The following is a 20,086-nucleotide window of genomic DNA, read 5'->3' on the forward strand; positions in this document are numbered from 1 at the left end:
GTATCATCCCTTTGCTGAGAAGGGCAGGTATGCAAAGAAAAGTAGAATGAATAAAACTTTTCCAAGGGATCAAAACATAACAGTATTCTAATTGCTAATTGATAAGAATGAATTTCTACTCACTTCTATTTTATTATTGTTGGTTGCACAGCCAGCCAGATCTTTAGACTGGATTTGGCATTTTTATCCACCTATCAAGTCCTTCCCAAGGACCTGGGATAGGCTGATGCTGTTGTTTGATGGTGTTAAAGGTATTGTCACAGGATGTAAGCTGTTCCAAGTAAAGCTGCCTTCTGCAACTGGCTGATGGTGATTTTGTCAATGCCGATGGTCTTCAAGTGATGCTCCAGATGTTTTGGGATTGCACCCAAAGTGCCTATTACTATTGGTACCATCTTTTGCTTTCTTTTGCCATAGTTGTTCTATTTCTATTTGCAGGTCTTTGTATTTTGTGATTTTCTCCACTTCTTTCTCTTTATTTCTGCTGTCTCCAGGTATTGCAGTGTCCACTATCCAGACTTTTTTGACTTTCTTATCAACAACTGTTAAGCCTAGGGTGTTATGTGGCAGGTGCTTGTCTGTTTGAATTTGAAAGTCTCAGAGCACTTTAGCTTCTTCATTTTCTATTACTTCATCTGTTTTGTGCTCTCACCAGTTCTTGCTTGCAGGCAAATGATATTTCTTGCAGATATTCCAATGCACCATAGTTGCTACTTTGTCATGCCATTGTTTAGTCAGTCTGTGTGATCTTCTTGCAGCAGCTAAAGAGATAGTTTAGGAGTGTTTCTTCAGCTTCTTTGTGGAGGCAGCATTTGCTATCTGTTGCTGTCTTCCAAATTCTGGCTTTGTATGCATTTGTTCTTAAGGCTTGGTCTTGTGGAGCCAGAATTAGCCCCTCTGTCTCTTTCTTCAACTTTCCTGCTCTTAGCCATTGCCAGGTCTTGTTTTTATCTGCTTTGTTTGCTAGTTTTTTTTGTGTGTGTGTACTGGCCATGTAGTACTTTGCCTTGCCATGTCTCTCTTCTGTTCTTCATTTGGTCTTTCTTGTAGGCCACTTTGGTCTCTTCAGTATTCAGTAAGTCTTCGTGTTGTACTAGCTTCAGTGCATCTCCTTAACTGTCCTTCAATGCTCTTTTTTCTTCTTGAACTGTCTGGTGTACTTGCAACATTCCACACCCACTTATGCTGCTTGGTAAGTAGAGTTTGTCAATATCACTGCATGGATGAAGGGCATGATTCACTGTCATTATTTTTCTGGTCTTCCTATCCAGGGCTTCTAGTTCACTAGTCCAGCTGTGTATCTAATGACTGGAACTGCCCAGGTATTAATTGCCTTGATGGTATTTCCTCCACTGAGTTTGGACTTTAAGATCTTCTTCACTCTCATGACATATTCACTGCTAAACCTCTTCTTGATTTCAATGTGCTTGATGTTGTCAGCTTGAAGAACCCAGGTGTTTGTAGTTATCTTCTTCATCCAGACTCTTGATGTTATTTCCATAGGGCATCTTGATTTCTTCAGTTTTCACTACTTTTCCCCATTGATGGAAGGGGTGACACATTTGTCTAGTCCAAATTCTATTGCAATATCTTGGCTGCATATTCAGACAGTGCTGAGCAGTGATTCTACTCACTGTGTTTTTCCATACAGACTGTTTTTTCATATAGCTTCAGATTGTCCATGTAAAGGAGGTGGGGTAGCCTGGCAGATGTTTTTGATGTTTGATAGCCATGGCCTGACTTGTTCAGTATTGTTGACAGAGGAATCAATGTAATGACAAACAGTAGTGGTGATAGTGAGTCTCCTTGAAAGATTCCTCTCTTGATATTAACCTCTCCCAGTCTATCACCATTGACCAGTGACTGTGTCTTCCACTGTGCCATTGATCTTCGCACAAAGCTTCTGATGTTTCTACTGACTCCTGTTATTTCTAGGCACTTGATTATCCAGGTATGTGTCAGAGAGTCAAATGCCTTCTTGTAGTCAATCCAAGCTACATTCAAGTTGCTCTTCCTTCTCTTGCAGTTTTCCAAAATCATATTGTCAATTAGGAGCTGATCCTTTCTTCCTCTGCTGTTTCGGCGGTTTCCTTTCTGCTCAGATGAAAAGAACATGTTTTCAACTAGATGCTGTTGGACTATGAGCTACCACACCAGTTAGCAATTTGAAAGTTGTTGGTAAGCAGGTAATTGGCTTGTAGTTGCCTGGTGCTGCCCCTTTTGTTGGATCTTTCATTATCAGGTAGGTTTTGCCAGATGTTAATCAATCTTCAATTTCACCTCCTTGCAGTATGTTGTTAAACTGCTTGGCAATTAATAGGTGCAAAGCAGTCAGATGTTTCAACCAAAAACCATGCAGTTCATTTTCACCTGGTGCTGATCAATTCTTGATCTTCCTTGCCCTTTTTTCCACTGTTTCTGCTGTTATTACAAGTTCTTTCATTTCAGCTTCTTTTTTATTTTTATCCACCTCCTTTATCCAAACTGCATTCGTGTTGTATGTCTTTGGGTTGTCCCATAGCTGCTCCCAGAACTGCACTGTTTCTTCTTTGTCAGGTGTTGACTGGTTCATTGCAGTCTCTCCATTGATGTATTGGTAGAAATGTTTCTGATTTGACTGAAATTGGAGATTCTGCCTATAGTGTGCAATTCGAGCTTCGTATCTGCTGATCTTTTTGGCTGTGGCTATTATTTCCTGGTTTATGATTTCTAGTGCTTCTTTGATCTTCCTTGTTTCTAGGTGATATTTCTTGATCAGCTTCTTTTCCTTCATCTGTTCTAGCTTGCTTACATCTAATCTTAGCATGCTGATCTTATTTTCCAACCTGATCTTCCATTTTGGCGATGCACTGGCAAGGCTTCAATTTCTTTGCTTGGGTAGACCTTTGCAGTTCTTCCAATTTTATTTCTCTGAATACTATAATACGAAATAATTATAAATTGACGTTGATCTGCTAGCCTCTGTTCTGTTGTTTCTGATACTAGATGTTGTTCTTTCCAGAAGTGGTACATTCTTTTCAGATATCCTCTTCTCATTGGACTTGATTTGTAATAGCAGATCATTATTTCTTTGTTTTCAATCTTCATATTGACAACTTTTCTTCCAGTAGTCCTGCAGCTGCTGGCCATGGATGCTCAGCCAACAGTCCTGAGTCCTGTAGCCCACTTGTCACCAGATGTCCAGGAACTAGAACACCTAGAATGGTCCTTGTTGACCCAGGCAACGACTGATCCAGTATGGGTTTCTGTAAATTATGTCTCACCATATTGTTTATGGGAAGGACACTCTTCGTCTGGTTCCTCTGATGAGGCCTGTCCAATATGGTTGAGCCTCTGGCATAGCTCTCATTCTCCTCAGAGCATGCAAGCCCCACAACTATGTCAAGGTAGGGCCTCACTGGGAGCCACTTTATTATTGTTGTTGTTGCTATTGTTGGTCAAACAGTCAGCCAGATGTTTAGACTGGATTTGGCATCTTTATCCACCTACCGAGTCCTTCCCAAGGACCTGGGATAGGCAGATGTTGCTGTTTGATGGTGTTAAAGGTATTGTCACAGGATGTAAGCTGTTCCATGTAAAACTGCCTTTTGCAATTGACTGATGGTGATTTTGTCAATGCTGATGGTCTTCCAGTGGTACTCCAGATGTTTTGGGATTACACCCAAGACACCTATTACTATTAGTAGTATCTTTGCTTTCTTTTGCCACAGTCATATTTCTATTTGCAGCTCTTTGTATTTTGTGATTTTCTCCAGTTCCTTCTCTTCTATTCTGCTATCTCCAGGTATTGCAATGTCCACTATCCAGACTTTTTTGTCTTTCTTATCAACAATTGTTAAGTCTGGAGTGTTGCTGTTGTTGTTATTTTATCCCATCTTTTTTATATACCTTGGTTAACTTAACTTACTTAATACTCCTGCTTCCTATTTTCTCCACAACAACTCTGTGAGGTGGGTTGGGGTGAGAGAGAGGGACAGGCCTAAAGTCACCCAGCTGGCTTTCATGCCTAAGGGAGACCTAGAACTGACAGTCTCTGGTTTCTAGGCTAGCACCTTAACCACTACCCCAAATTCGCCTACAGATTAAGAATATTTTTCTTGTCATTCCTCTTTTAGTAGGAGAATGGATGGGTAGAAGATAGATGGCATGTACATTAGCTAAGTATCTTATGTATTTCCATGTGTATATGCGCAAATGAATGTGAGGGGAGGAGAAGATCCATTTGCCTGGTGAAGAAAGAGGGGGCTTCTGTAGATGGCCCTCAGAGACCCTACCCTTCCAAAGTTTAACCAAACAGAGAGCAGCAACACTACTTGCCGCTACTCTGTCAGGCTTGGCAGCTATTCATCAGGAAATTGCATCTGGCTGTCACTTCTGTTTGCACACACAACCATCGCTACCACTACCATTCCCTTCTGGGGAAGGTGGAAGAAGAAGTGGGGGGGATTCATTATCCATTAATAAGCTGTTCACAGGACCTGATCCTCATGGCAACACAGCTCCGTTCATAAAACCTCTCAAAGGCTAGCCAAAGGGGACGCAAGAGCAATCATTTCACAGCCATCTTGTTCTGGTTTGCCCCCAAATCTGTACACAGTATTGTGAATGAAAGGGTAGAAATAGTAAAGGAGAGGGGGAGAGAACGTAGGATGAAGGTGAGGGCTTATTCCTGATACATCTACACATGCACATAGAAAAGCCAATTTCCTAATGCCAATGAAGTGTTGAAACAGTTGACAAGTTTACTTTATAGAATTAGGGGACACCAAGACAACAAAAACAGTGCCAAATTAGGTGTAGAGAGCAATTATAACTTAGGAAGCATAACTGAAAAATTTATGTGGGTGCGGAAATGAGCATTTCTTATTTAGGTCTCAGATGTTGTCTATTCTTTCCATAAAGTGAAAGAATTAAATATATAACATTACTGCCTGCTACATCCAGTTAGCTAGCATAGTATAATAAAAAGAGAGCTACCTTATACATTTCTGTTGAGAAGTATATCTAACTGAGTTCAGTAGGGTTTATCTCTAGCTAAGTAAATATAGGATTGCACACTTACATCGTAATAAGCCTCACTGAATCCACCAGACTTACTTGCAAGCATACATATATGGGATTACACTATGATTTTTACAGAATAAAATAACAGGCTGCAGTACAAGAATTGTCTTACTTAAATCTCTTAACTGACAATGACTCGTCTTAGACAAGCTGCCTATTAACGAGGACGACATTGGTCTGCTATATTTCTAATATACCTGTACTAAAATCTGTATTTGTAATGGTTTTGTTCCTAGCATTTTCCCCACTTGGTCATGGGGTTGGCTTGGTTTGCATTGTGCTTGCCTGGTTCACATGGCAAAGCTGTCAATGCGTGATACAAAAGGGGTAGTTGTGTTTTCTGCCAGCTTGCCACAGGGCCTGACACTGACAAGGTCATCCAGTAGACCTCCATGCTTAAGGGAGGATTTGAACCAGGGTCTCCCCACTCTTATTCCAGCCCTTTAACCACTACACATGCTAACTATTGTTAATATAGGTATATATATGCATGTTATCCAATTATCCTTAACACATTCTGTAATGCAGACCTTTGCTTTGAGCACTTCTGAAAGTAATGACTACTACAACAATACACCACAAATAATACTACTATAGATTAAAACTGATTTTTTTTTTCAGGCAGGCAGCTTGATACATACATATACGCATGCTAATATTTAAAACTATACAGCAGTGGTTTCATCTGCAGGGAAATAGGCAAGAAATTTTCCAATGTATTTCCCACTTCGTACACATTAGACTAGTAGCCATAATAATTCAATGCCCCATCAATATTTTAGCAACATGCAGAATCACTTTCAGAGGGGGGAAATTCAAAGGGCATTTAGCAATGGAAGTGATAAGTTTATCAAGCTGTGGGGTACATATTTAGTTATTAAAGAGATATTTCTCAAGCTGTGGGGTTCATTTGGAAGGTATAGAACACCTGAATGGGGATGCAGTTCTTAAGACTGATGGAATTCTAAAGTATTTCATGGCGTTGTTTCATTTCTAGCCAAGATCTGAGTACATGGAATGCCCCTAAAAACTTCCTGATTACTAATCTGAATCAGCATTTTCAGTTTTCCCATCTCCCCAACCTGAGTCGTAAAAAAAAGTTCAGGGATAACTGCTACTTTATCCCAAACACAGTACCATGCATTATTTTTTTTTAAAGAGATCAGAGATGCCAGTACTGAACAAATTAGCCCTTTTGCAACCTGATACTCTTCAAATGTAGTAGACTACAATTAGCCTAATTTCCAATCAGCAAGACCACTGACCTTTGTGACTGACAGTTCTAGGAGCTATAGTCAAATACATCTAGAGAACAATATTAGGGAAGATTGGAATAATGCTCACCTAAGAAACAGACCATAGCATTGGGTTAGGGAAGATCATATGATAGAGTAAATCTGGAAGTCAGAGATAAGCTTAAAAGTTTGAGAAAGGTTGCAGATTATATGCAGAGTTTAATGAAACAGAATATTAAGACAGAAGCAGTTTCTATTTATAGACAAGGCATTAAAAGAAGATACTAAGAATATACCCATTATATATTTTAAACACACAATTATTGCATCTGACATTTACTCCACTGCAGAACTATATTCTGTCTGAGAATTCTTAATTTACATTTTAAGTAAACTCACAGCTAAGAAGTTCAAATCCTCTGAAAATCTGCCCTCTGTATAAAGCATGTAAAAAGAGATGTAAAAAGTATAGAAAAGGCACAAGACGCTTTGCAATATGGATACGTTTCTAGCATGATTCATTGCAGGCAGGAATATTTTACAAACTGCAGCTTTCAGGTGCATATTTTTGAATGTTTACAAATCTGTTATTTTTAAAATTGAAGTGAGATGCCCTTTTCCAAATTCATTTTGTATTAGACCACTACAGTATTTAAATCAATTCTAGTCATGATTCTACATAACTAAAAAGAAGACCTCAAGAACATTTGGGAAGACAAAATAAATTAAACATTTCTGTTGCTACAAAATTATTTTTATGGTTATAATTTGTCACCAATATTTGACTGTTTACTTGTGTCTTGCCTCCTCACCAACTTGCAATTATTCTGGCAGTATGTATGCCCTCATATGTACAAACTTTTCCAATATCTTTTAGCTGTGAAGTCCACAACAACATCCAGAAGCATAGCAAAATTTTGTGAATTTGCTATTGCAGTTCATTCAAGGAGCATATAATCATTAAATAGCCCAATTTCCCATACAAGATTTTTTGGACCGTACCTTAACCTCTTTTATGTTAGCATCACCTTTTATCACATTTATCTAAGAGTATTTCTCAACTGTCTTACCATTTTAACAGTTGCTAAATCCATTTTAGTATCCCAGTAGCTTATCATTTAGCAATATAGGATTGTATTCATTTAATAGTTAAGCAGTTTTGTCATTGCAGCCCTTTTAAATACAGTATCTTGGATCTTTGTGTGTGTGTTGTAGTTTTATTCTTTTTAATCCACTTTCTCTGATTCTGTGTAATTTGCTGAGAAAATTTTTTACCTGTTTCTTGATCCATGTAACCTTTGGCATGGAATTGTGTTCAGTCTTGGTCATTGACCGCAATAAAGATTATATCATGCACATAGCTGAGACAGGATCTGCACTTAAGAGTTTTAGGATTTATGTCTCAAGGACAGCAGGAGAACAGAACTAAGGGCCATATGATCTGAAACTGAAGGCACTTCAACACCACTGCCATTTCCACTACACAACCCCTCCAAAAGAGTTTGAGACAATCCACCACAGTCTTCACTTCTGCCAACCTTAAGATGCTGAGGACAAGGAGCAAAGAACATCATTTAGTCCCTGCTCCAAAATCACTGCATCAAGTCCTAAACAAACAAAATTTCCTCACCACTACTTCATGCGGAAGGAAAATAATATAAATGGTTTGCACATATGTCCCAGTCCAGATTAATTCACTTGTCTGGTTGAATGCAAAATCAACTAATTCTTATGAGGGGGAGTTTCAGTGCCATCAAGTCACGTTTTCTCTTAAAAGCCGTGTTAGTCCAATTGCAATCCAGGAACAAGGAAGATGCAAGAGTTCCAGAAAATGCAGAAACAAACCACCCACGAGCTCCACAGAGCAACACCATTTCAAAGAAAAGATTTACTTTACTGCAGTTTCATTTAGTTAATTTCTTTACTGGGGCTTATATGCCATTCCAATCTAACAGGACTCTGGGATGCTTACACTGTGGTGAAACAAGAAATGAATCAGCTCAGCTGTCTCACATAGAAGACAGAAGGAGATCCCACAGGTGTAGAGCTGATTCTGAAGTAAAGGAAAGAAATGCCCCAAAATGATGAGAATCTCTTGACTCTCCTCCCAACTCCATCAGGCATGAGCCTTTGTGGCCATCACAAGACATCAGCACCTACTTTTTTCTCTTGAGTTCTAGGTTGGCGGGTCTGGGAAACTATCAAATATATCAGCACCAGATGCAGCCCTTGCCAGTTGCGCAACACCCCTATAATCACAATCATGTTTTAACTTGATAGTTTACTCCAGAGAAATTCCCCCACTGAATGTGCAGAATGGGTCCATGCTGGGCAAGCTGTAGTCCTAATCATTTAATTCCTTTACTGCTTTACTGCTTCCTTTAGTGTTTGAAGTAGAACATGTTCGACACATGAGTTACTAGCTTGGGATTCAGTTTCAGTAGTCAAAAAGGACATCTTCAGTGCTAAGACCTTAGGCTAATTTTGACTAATATTTATTTTCAGACTGGTATTTAACCAAATTCTTTGCGTTAGCTTTTTTATCCTCATAAGCAGCCTGAAAATGAGCTTTTTAAAAACATTTCCTTCTCCATTATAGATAATTGCAGTCTGCCTTTGCTGTATTTTTTAATTATTATTTTCTCTTCCCAATCTCACCAGCTACAAAGATTCCCTTATCTATGTAGCCAGTCTACCTCTGGTATTTCTTTAACACCATTTTCATATTTGTCAACAGTAGCTGTTCTTCACTCCACCATATACTTGTCTGAACTATTTTTTCCGATTCCCCGTGAATGTCATTGCTTCTTTGAGAGTTTTGAGTATGAGTTAAAATAAATTTTCCCCAGATTAGAAAGTTGCACACAACTATTCTCCAAATGGCAAAACAAGGAATACTTTTGTGTGCATGCCACACTTCAGTTTGATACTAAATTCTGGCCTGTATCTACAGTTAATTTCATATACACATAGGGGCATAAACAAAACAGTTGGTAGAGCAGAATATTCCTCTATCTTATACTGCTCCCTTTTCCTATGGTTTCTGAACTTATGTTTCTAAGTCAAATACTCAGAAGCACAGAAGCTTTTTCAAGCCTTATTCTACTCAATTTAGAAATATAACACCCTCTTACAAGGTGCACAATATTTTGAGTTGGCACTTCCAAACTGTCTACTTTATCAATCTGCCTGTTGGGACAGCATCACCTCTAGACTTCCAGCCGTGGAACAGGCACAGTTTAGAATAATAGGAAAGAAAGGCAGAATCTGGAATTACCACCAAAAGCACCAATTGCAGCTAATGCCGATAGATAGCAACTGAACCAGCCAGAACTAGGTAACCACTCTGTAACAAAAACCTACTGCATCAAATTTGTGCCATCACTAAATATGAATCTTTTGTCTCCAAACTGATAGCCATTCACTGACTCAAATTTGCTATGAGAGAGAATTAAATTCACTTGAGTTTTTTAAAACAAATTGGACACTTAAAAAAGCGTATCAACAAGTACAAAAGAGAACATGAAAAAAGAATATATGGTACAGGTATATTTGGTCGGTTAGTGACCAAAATTGGGACTGGCAACTCAGTCGTTAAGCAAAGCAGTCACTAAGTGAAACCATGGACTGTGCTTATAACCTTACTTCAGCTTTCCTTTGCTTTACAGGCCTGCGAAGGTCATAAATGCAAGGATTGGTCATAAAGTTACATTTTCATCACTGTCATAACTGCAAAAGGTTGCTAAACAAGTCAGTCGCTAAACAAGGACTACCTGCAATGCAGGTATTAAGCCAGGGATGTTAAAGTCTCCTGGAGGTTATAACTTTCCAATATATCATTAATTAGCAGTAAGTAGTTAAATATATTGTATATAACATACCACACTGAAAGACTAAGAATCACTAGTAAACTTGAGCTAAATATGAATATTAAATTTATATAGCACTTGGCTTAGTGCACTTAGCATGTTTTCATAAATGTTCAGCATTACAGTCCACCATTAAGCAAGGCAGTATTATTATTATAAGTTTTCAGTGTTGCTGAATTAAGGAATAGTACCTTGCTTGCTTATGGCTGCTTTGTAAGTAGATGACTCTGGTGAACTTTGATCTGGTAACTTCTCAAGATGCACCTCTTTCGCTATACTAGAGTAAGTGTCAGCCTATGGCATGCACCTTGCTTAACTTAAAAGTGATGTCAACACAGTGTGCATCTGCTGTAAAAAAAAAATGGCCAACAGCATATTAGAGATAATAAGAAATGTTATTGAAAATAGAGATGTCAATATCATAATGCCCTTATATAAATCAGTGGTGCGATCACATCTGGAATATTGTGTGCAGCTTTGGTAACCATACCTCAAAATATGGTGGAACTAGAGAAGGTTCGGAGGAGAGCAACTAAGATGAACAAGGGGCTGGAGCAACTTCCCTGTGAGGAAAAGGAAGCAACATTTGGAGCTTTTAGATTTAGAAAGGAGGCTAATGAAAGGCAACATGATTGAGGTGTACAAAATTATGTATGGTGTAGATAAAGTGTCAAGGAGAAGCTATTTTTCCCTTCCCAAAATACTAGAACCAGAGGTCACCCAATGCAATTGTGTCTTGGAAGAATGAGGACAGACAAGAGGAGGGGTTTTTTTCACAATGTGTATTTCAGCTTTGGAATTCACTAGCACAAGATGTGGTGTTGGCTGGCTTCAAAAAAAGGTTGAACCAATTCACGGAAGTCATAGGGATCAATGGCTATTAGCCTTGATGGCAGTGTGTCTCCCTGAGGGCCTTCTGCTGGGAGATTACTGGGATTCGTGAAGAACAGACTGCTGGACTAGATGGGCCAGTGGTCCGATCCAGCAAGGCACTGCTTATGTTCTTATGTTTAACTTTGGGCAGCGTTTGCTAATTTCAGTTTTACAGTTTGAAAACTCAGAATGGTGCCTTCAGAGCTCATCATACATGAATAAAGTATTTTAAGCAGCCTAGAAAAAAATTCTTAAGAATGTAATTTGTGTGCCCTAATCACCATAACTATACTAAGGAGTATATGGTTGTGAAATGCATAACAATGTATCTTATACCTTTATAATATATATGCACTAGGCTTGATACCATGATTATCACAAGAGAATAGGGAAGGATCACTAAAGCTAGAGTAATAGTTTGCAAAGATCAGCTTACAATGATTTACTTGTTCTGTTTCTAAATTTCCCATAACCAAATACAACTTGCACATATTTACTTTTTCTCTGGCACTATTAGGTTATTATCTGGCAAATCCTAGATGGAAAATGCTTCCCACAAACAGCATGCCATCTATTTAATGTCACTGCTGTTTGACCACAATCACTGTGTCCCCCAAAAGAATCTTCAGGACTTGTCAGCTGTCTAAAACTGCTGTGTAATGTCATCATGGTGGAGCTAATTATACTGACACAACATATGAACCCAAAGTCAAAGAGGTTGCCCTTGTACCTCCGACTGGATTTCAGTCTCTACTAGAAAACAGTAATTATGCAATTTTTGATTACTGGCAATTTCAGTTAAGTCCTCCTGGTGCAAAAATGCAAAGAGTCGTGCATCCTCAGAAAGACTGCACTTTGTTAAGCCCTTGTTTGGGACTGCTTTCATTTCAGTCAGGAGGAACAACTGGAAAGGGGTCATATGAAGAAACGCAGAAGGAAAGTGACTAAGCCTTACTTTTCCACACGTGAAAAGTACAACTTTTTGGCTACAAAAAAGAAGAATGCTTCCTACTTTAATTGATAAAGTGCATGCCTTTTCACTACCAAACATCTTGGAAACTTTGTCATTATATTTGTTCTCTCTCTCCCTGATAGAAGACCCTAGCCAAACAAGATCCACAACACTGTGCAGGGCTTAGAAAACTATACAAATTCTGTTTGAGGAAGAGTTAGAAGAAAAATAACGATGTCCAAACCCTGAAAAATCCATACTGATTTATACTCACAAAAGTGTGACAATCAAATTAGCCCTTACTATTGTCCTCAAATGTTTTGGACATATATACTGAGACAACTGAGCTAACATGTCTTTTATTAAAATTGTGTTTCTAAAAATTCTAAAAACCCAGTTCCTTACTTTACTAAAGAAGGGCCTCAATTCCATACCCATTAGACCATTACCTGTATATGAAGTGGCTAAGTTTACTTTTAAAAACTGTCAGACAGTGCAGCTCACTAACCTGTGCAACCCCGGAAATGTGCTCATTTCAGCAACACATATGCTAACATTGGAACAGATTGGATACAGAGAAGGTTAGCATTCAATGCCTGAAGCCATTAAAGAAAGAAAGGAATTCTTTGATTGGTTTCCAGGGTTAAATGCATCCCTGCCACAAGAGGGCGCAGCAGCAGCACCTGATGAGAAGTGAAAAATTATCCCGACCTCATAACGAATAGAGGTCTTCTGCCTTGGTCAGAGGAGTGGGACATATCTCCTGTCTCTGGGACAGGTGCATAAAGAGTATATTGCATTAACAGCCAAAATACTACAACTTCCAAAGTATGATATATACTGTTCAACCAGATGAATAATTAGATGCATACAGTGTCATCAGACTACTGTAGTCATGTTTACTGGAGCCTTGGATTTTTGGTTAGAGATTGCATTTCATCTTATGATTCAACAATCATCTTTTCCCAGTTCTTCCCATCAAAAGTGGCCACTATTCACGTACAAGCAAAAATATCCCTGTATATGAAATGATACCTCGTTAGCAAGTGCGCAACACACAGGTACGAAATGACCTATCCTGAACTACAAAAGCACATTAGTTGACAGAAGGCACCATCCACCTACTAGAACTGTATTCACGCATAATCAGAATCACAAAATAACCAATCACATCTTAGTCTACATATGGTGAAAACACAACCAATCTGGTTAGTTTATGGTGTCATACATGCCCAGAAGATTGGGTTTAGTTTTCCATGAGGAAACACGTCATGGGAATACAGTCTGTAGTTAAGAGGTAAAGTACATTCCTGGTGGTTCACCCATACTTTCAACAATTGCTTTCTGCATTTATAGACTACACTCACTGAATCAGAGCGCGTGTGCGAGTGTATGGGCATGAATGCATATGCATCTATTAAGACTCAATGCCATTCAGCATAAACACATGAATGAAATTTAAACTTAGACTTCAATACTTAGACATTACCAAGTTATTTTATTTGATTACTAGTTCTTATTTTCCTGCTGTACCTTTTTCTGATCCATAACTGCTTTTCTATATCTCTTATTCCTCTCAGTCAACCTGACCACGGATGCTGAGAACAAATACAGGAAGTGGCTATTACCAGCCTGCCTTGTTTATGAATGGATCTAGAGATCTACTGTTGGAAGAAGAATGCTGGATTACAAGGAACTTAGTCTGATACAATGAATTGCCAAGCAACATTGAAATGGTACTTCTGATTGATTGATTGATTGATTGATTGATTGATTGATTGATTGATTGATGTGCCATCAAGTTGGTGTCAACTCTTAGTGACCACATAGACAGATTTTCTCCATGATGATCTGCCCCTAACCTGGGTCTTCCAACAATACACTCAGAAATGATACTAATACAACTAGGATTGGGGCATTCCTTCCAGTAATGAGTATCATGGATCCCTAGGATATATCTATCATCTGATAAAGTCGTCTATTTCTGGAAAATATTTAAACATTAAGTATTTAAACATTAATCAATTGTGGTCACTACATTAATATGTTGGATTGCATTTTTCAAAAACAGCAGGATGTGAAAAACAGATTACAATTAATTCTGCATTCTTCCACCAGTCTAGAATGGAGGTATCTTAGATTCTATATATTATGCAAAGATGCTTCAATTGCCATTTATTTATTTATTTACTTACTTACTTACTTTTGGGGGTAGGGGTGGAAACACATTTCCAGTGGCAAATGTGTTACATTTGGCTGATCCCTAAAAGCAAAGTAGGGTTAATATTTGGATGGGAAAATACCAGGAATTCTTAGGGCTGGAATCAGGGCTGGAAAATCCATAAACATCCTGTAAAGAGCAAATGGAAACCACTTCCATATGCAGTCCATAGGAGTTGAGTTCCATTTGAGTGAGTCCTTGCTTTTTTTTTTTTTTAGTTTCAGTAATGTTAACTTAAATGGCTCCTTGAAATATAAAATAACAATACAGAGTAAGTTAATTTCAACTTTCCAGTGTGAATGGCTTGAAAACTATTTACCTTTCAACAATAGAAATAAATTCTGTCTACACTCAGATTTTAAGCCACAAATACAACTACTTTTAACAGATTTTTTTCCCATACACTGACCTGCCCATGCTTTCCCCTGCAATAACAAAGCTCACTTGAAATGTGAAATGAAGTCCTTCTGCATTTTTGCTTTTTGTTTTCCCAAAATAGACAGTAAACAGAGGGGAAAATGGTAGGTTATGGAAAATTAGGAAAATGTAAACAACTTAATTGTGTCAAGAAAAATCCCATGCCTATAGAGAGAAGCATCTGACTTTTTTTTTTAAGTGAAAAATTAATCTCTATTCTTTATTTTTTAATTGTCCAATGATTCTTATGCAGCTGTGCTCCTACAAAACAGCAGCATTTGAACCTAACAATGTTATTATTACAATTTAGGCAGCTTTAAAGTTTGTAAAACAATTACAAAAATAAAATTCTGAGCATTATGAAATACAGGGTTATATATAATTTTTAAAAATATTCAGTTGCAAACAGTAAGAAAATTTGAACAGCTGCAACGATGTGTACAAACTAAGAAGCGTGCAGATATACAGATGTAGCCATCTCACTAGTTCCTTCAGGATAATCAACATTATGCAAAGTGCAGAAAAGGAGTAAGAAATAATATTTTAAAAAAGAAATTAAAGCCTGAGATAAGAAAAAGAAAAAGAGTTATAGCTAAATCTAGTTTACACCAATATCATACATTATAGTTCTCTACACCTTTCTGTTCTTGCAAACCATCCTTGGTTCCACCACACCGCATCATATATTTTACCTTTTCTTCTTCTTCCTCTCTACTCTTACTTTCTGAGGATCTGATCAACTCCACTAAACCTCACCTTTTTCAGTCTCCCCCTGTCTCTCAACCCAACTCTTCATATACTTGTTTTCAGTCATTCCTCATTCTTATCTCTACATGACCAAGCCACCTTAAAGTACTTCTTTTGTACTAGTCTTTCACTTTTTATTCAATCCATATTTAGTTCTCACCAACTCATCCCTGTTCCTTCATGTTTTGTTACATACTTCTCAGATAACCCATTTCCACTACATTCAACTTTTCTGCTTCTCCTCTCATACACAATTCTCACTTTCATAGAACAAATTGGGCCAAAGCATATTCATACACACAGCCATTTTTGCTTCTTTTGACAAACATTCATCACTTGCAACAGATTATATATTACCAGCTACTTTTCTACCTGCATTTGCCCATCTTTCTCCATCCATTTCCCCATCTTTAGTAAACATTCTATTATGGTATGCAAATTCACCTACTGGCTCTAGGTTTTTACCATGTATATATAACTTGTAACTGTCCACTTCATTTTCCCTGTCAAATATAATTACCTTGGTCTTTGATTCCTTAATTTTCAAATCCATATTCCTCTCTGCATTGTACAATCTGTCTAATAGTTGCTAAAAATCACACATGCATTCACATCCCCAACCAACACATCTGCAACAAACACAACTAAAAGTGTAAATATGCTGAACAACTAAGGGAGCATTACAGAACTTTGTCTTACTCTCTGATCAATGCTGAACCATTTCCTAAGCATTCCATTAATCATCACACATGTTTTGCTTATCATATATTCTCATCTCATTCAACAAGCAGCTTTCAATTCCATAATTCAGGAATTATTCATTTGATAATACTCTTTCTCTAAATCAACAAACATACAATAAAATTTCTGTCTCCTATTGAAACATTTCTCATTGACCACCTGAACAGCAAAATCTGGACTACATGCCCTCTGTTCCCAATAAAACCACACTTATTCCCATATTTTTCATTGCTCCCCATTGCTTCTATTCATTCTGGTTACTAAGCTTGACTGAAGTTAATCGCATTGATATTATTACATCATCATCATCATCATATATCCTTTGTTGTTTCTGTATAGGATTTATGTAGAGAACAGACTAGCTATTTCTGCCTGGAGTTCATTGCAAGTTGGTCCAAACCTGCTATTCCATTTACAGAGGAAGCTGAGATCAGCAGAGGCTCCCTGCCAGAAGTGAGGAAGTGACATTAAAAGACTCCAGCTTTTTGGTGAGAGCTCAGTGCTAGCGCACAGTTAACCAGGGATAGTTTCCTGAAATCCTACAAAAAGGAGCCCTCAAAAAGTCTGGTAAAGATATAGGATAGAAAGAGAGATGGGGTAGGGTGGGGTGGGGTGAGGTGAGGTGAGGTGAGGTGAGGTGAGGTGAGGTGAGGTGAGGTGAGGTGAGGTGAGGTGAGGTGAGGTGAGGTGAGGTGAGACATTGTGGAGTAAAACTGCAAATAATTCTGCCTAATACCTTCATTTCCCAAAGTGCTGAGATTTGGGGAGAAACACTAAAGAAACCTCTAACAGCTGTGAAAGGTGTTTTCACGCTAAAAGAAAAAAAAGAGGGATTGGCTGGAAACAAGGAAGTGCTTAAAAAATTAGTGATCAGTTCATTCCTTTATTTAGAGGAATGCCTGACCATGCAGGATGGGAACAAAGAATAATTTTTTCCTTTTATTCTTAAACAGAGGAGACAACCAGGGCTGAGCAGTAGATGGAGAGGCAGAAATGCTTTGTGTAGGGCCCAGAAGCATATTCTCCAGAACCCCTCAGCTCCAGCAGCACTAATTGCCACCATGGTCCATCAAGTCCTATTACTCTCTAGAATAATAGTCCAGGCTGCAAATATCCATATGAGCACTAGATGGTAGCAAAGAGATACAGGAAAGTAATTCTTTGCTGCCAGCTACTGATGATGTGGATTTTTGCACCCCAGATAGAGTAGACCTAATAAAGGGGGACTCCCCCGGGGATTTTTTTTCCCTTCAGCAAAGCCCCACTAAGTTTATCTAGTCCAACTTGTTTAATATTTGGATGAGTTATAAAAATGAATACACATGATTGTGATTTTCCCTTTCAAGGTATTTTTTCAGTATTGCAATTAACCATATTTCAAAATCACAGTACTTTCGAAAATTAAATAAAATTGGCTGGGCTCATGCAATGCATTATGTTAATCACCATGGTTTATACAAAATACTAATACCAAAGATTAGTAGACATTAGATAGAGCAATATAGGAAGCAATTCAGATTTATAGAAATGAGGGAAATGTGCCTGCCAAATCTTTATGTTGCCCTCACAGCTCTTAGAAAGTTCTATAAGAAACATAGGCTAACAAAGATTTGACAGGTCTCAAAACTAAATTTTGCAAAATGAAATAACAGCTAAAGTATATTAATCCCTTAATGTAGACTGGAATGGAAATATTAAACCAGAGAAAGTTGCAGGTATAAACAAAGAGGTTTCTCTTCCTTGTCTGGTTATGTTTAATGAGAAATGTTTATGAATGTTGCAATAAATGCTTGTTCACTGAACGAATGCTTTGATTTGTTCTTCTTTGTCTATACTATAAACTATACTTACCTGGCAGGGGAGATACCATGATCACTGTTGTATCTGTTACTTCTGCATTACAGCTGGAGGAAACAAACTGAACCAAACTGAACCTGTACAATTTCAAATGTGCACATTTTCCCTAATTAATTAGATATTAATTATTAGATATCAATTAGATATTATGTACTGATTGAGACTGAAGTGTAATGACAGTGGTTCTGGTTCCAAGATATGAATTTACTCAGTAGCATTTTGGAGATATTTATTATTTGTTTCTAACTTCTTAAATCCCAGAATTCCTAGTCAGATTTTGGCTATGCTGCCTGGGGATCCTAGGTGTTTCAGTCTAATACCCCAAGGAACACTGGTATACAATATGAAATAACATTCTGCAAAGCTTATTGTTATGTGTGAAGTGCTCTGAACCTTTAAAAAATGCTGTAGAAATGCTAAGAATTAATATTACATTGGTTCAAAAGTAGAATTCAAGGATTATACTGACATCAAGTAACCCTCAATAGTAGTTGAGCTAAGAATTTATTCACACAGGGACCTAGATTGCTCGATTCTTGATGACTGATTACCTACTTAGACTGAAAGTCCTTGGAATAGTAATGATATGAACATTCTGCCAGTAGCATTAATTCTTATTCATAATAAAGCTCACTGTGATCATTAATGGATGAAGATGCAGTTGTGAATAGATTTTCACCTGAAGTACTTCTACTGCAGAAAGTGGAACTCCATTAAAGCAAATCTAAATGCATTTTGTTTACATTGCAACCATGTCCCTGTTCTTATCACCACAAGGCCAATACGATAGATAAGCATCAGGGCTTTCATATCTATAGGAATTTATTGGATCTTTAGAAAAACTGTATTGGACAAACCCTTCTTTTACTTGTATTATTATAATCAGAATATTCTATTTCACTTGTTCACACATTTTAATATACTGAGAATGAAATCAAAAGTTAAGTTTTCTGCTCTGTGATAGTAATAAAAGGTTTTGATTTTTTGAAAGTTACTAAGAGTATCCTGTTAGAATTAATTGATTAGACAGCAGTTTCTTCACTGGTCAGTTAAGTATTGTAAGTTAAATAATACTGAACATTACTAAAATCATGTGAGTGCTTTAAATAATTGAAGGAAATCTAAATAACTTTTAATAAATAAAAGCTACTACCGTATTTCAAAGAAAGCTAACTGTTCATAATTTAAAACTCCTGGTTGTTTTGGCATATTAATCAAAATAGATTTTAAATGGAGAAATATTCCTTGGGTGCATAGAATCATTGATTAAAATTGGTTCTTGTTCTTTAAAATTGGTTCACACAGTTTAATCAAAGTTCGGTTGATTGAGCTACAAATTAATCTCATTAAAGATTACATCCCAGTGCACACTGATCCAGTTTTATAAAAGGCTTAATGAGAATTCAGTGTGTAACAGGCATACCCTGGAAAAGTCTTTTAAAGGTGGCTTGAGCCAGGACATGCTGAATGATGCCAACACTGATTAACTTGTGTTGAACAATTCACAAATCTGGTTCAATCAAATCCAAAAAAAAGAAATTACATTGTCTTGCCTCTACTCACTCTACTGCTTTATACATTATGATTTTATATTATTCTGAATGCTAGAAAATACAAAATGAACAGTAGAATGGTTACATGAGCCCCCCAATTAAAACTGAAAATGCAAGAAGAATTTGAGGTACTGCCCAGTTCTCATATTAACACAATTATGCAACAGGTGTTTAACCATGTTGTCATTTCATGCAGTATTGACATAAATTCACATTGTTGTTCAGAAAGTCCAAGGCCTCCAACATTGTAATTATTGGGATGGTGCTAGAATTCCATCCTTCTTTCACCCTATTCTTGTTTAAAATTGTTAAATTCTTGTTAAAAAATAGTCATGGATGTCAAAATAGAATAATATAATATTCCCAAAATGGGTACAATAAAAGAGTAATTCAAAAGCTTTATCCTTTTTCAAGCACATTGCTTGCTGGATAGATTGATTCATATTTTTCCAGTGGATTATTTTGTCTACCCACATACTTTTCTGCTTTTTAAGAAAATCCATTAAAATTAACTTACCCAAAGAAGTCCTGTCTCTACCTTCTGAAGGTAGGTACCT

At 37.4% G+C, this 20,086-nt stretch overlaps 1 protein-coding gene across 1 annotated transcript in view; it reads right to left on the reverse strand.

The window, feature by feature from the left end:
• The window catches only part of PAX5 (paired box 5), a 238,428-nt gene that overhangs the window by 193,042 nt on the left and 25,300 nt on the right, over positions 1-20,086 (reverse strand). The window lies entirely within an intron of this gene.

The sequence above is a fragment of the Python bivittatus genome, unplaced genomic scaffold (genome assembly GCF_059951505.1).
Source record: "Python bivittatus isolate LINGU-HERP-01145 unplaced genomic scaffold, Pbiv_v1 ctg000850_np1212, whole genome shotgun sequence".
Lineage (NCBI taxonomy): Eukaryota > Metazoa > Chordata > Lepidosauria > Squamata > Pythonidae > Python > Python bivittatus.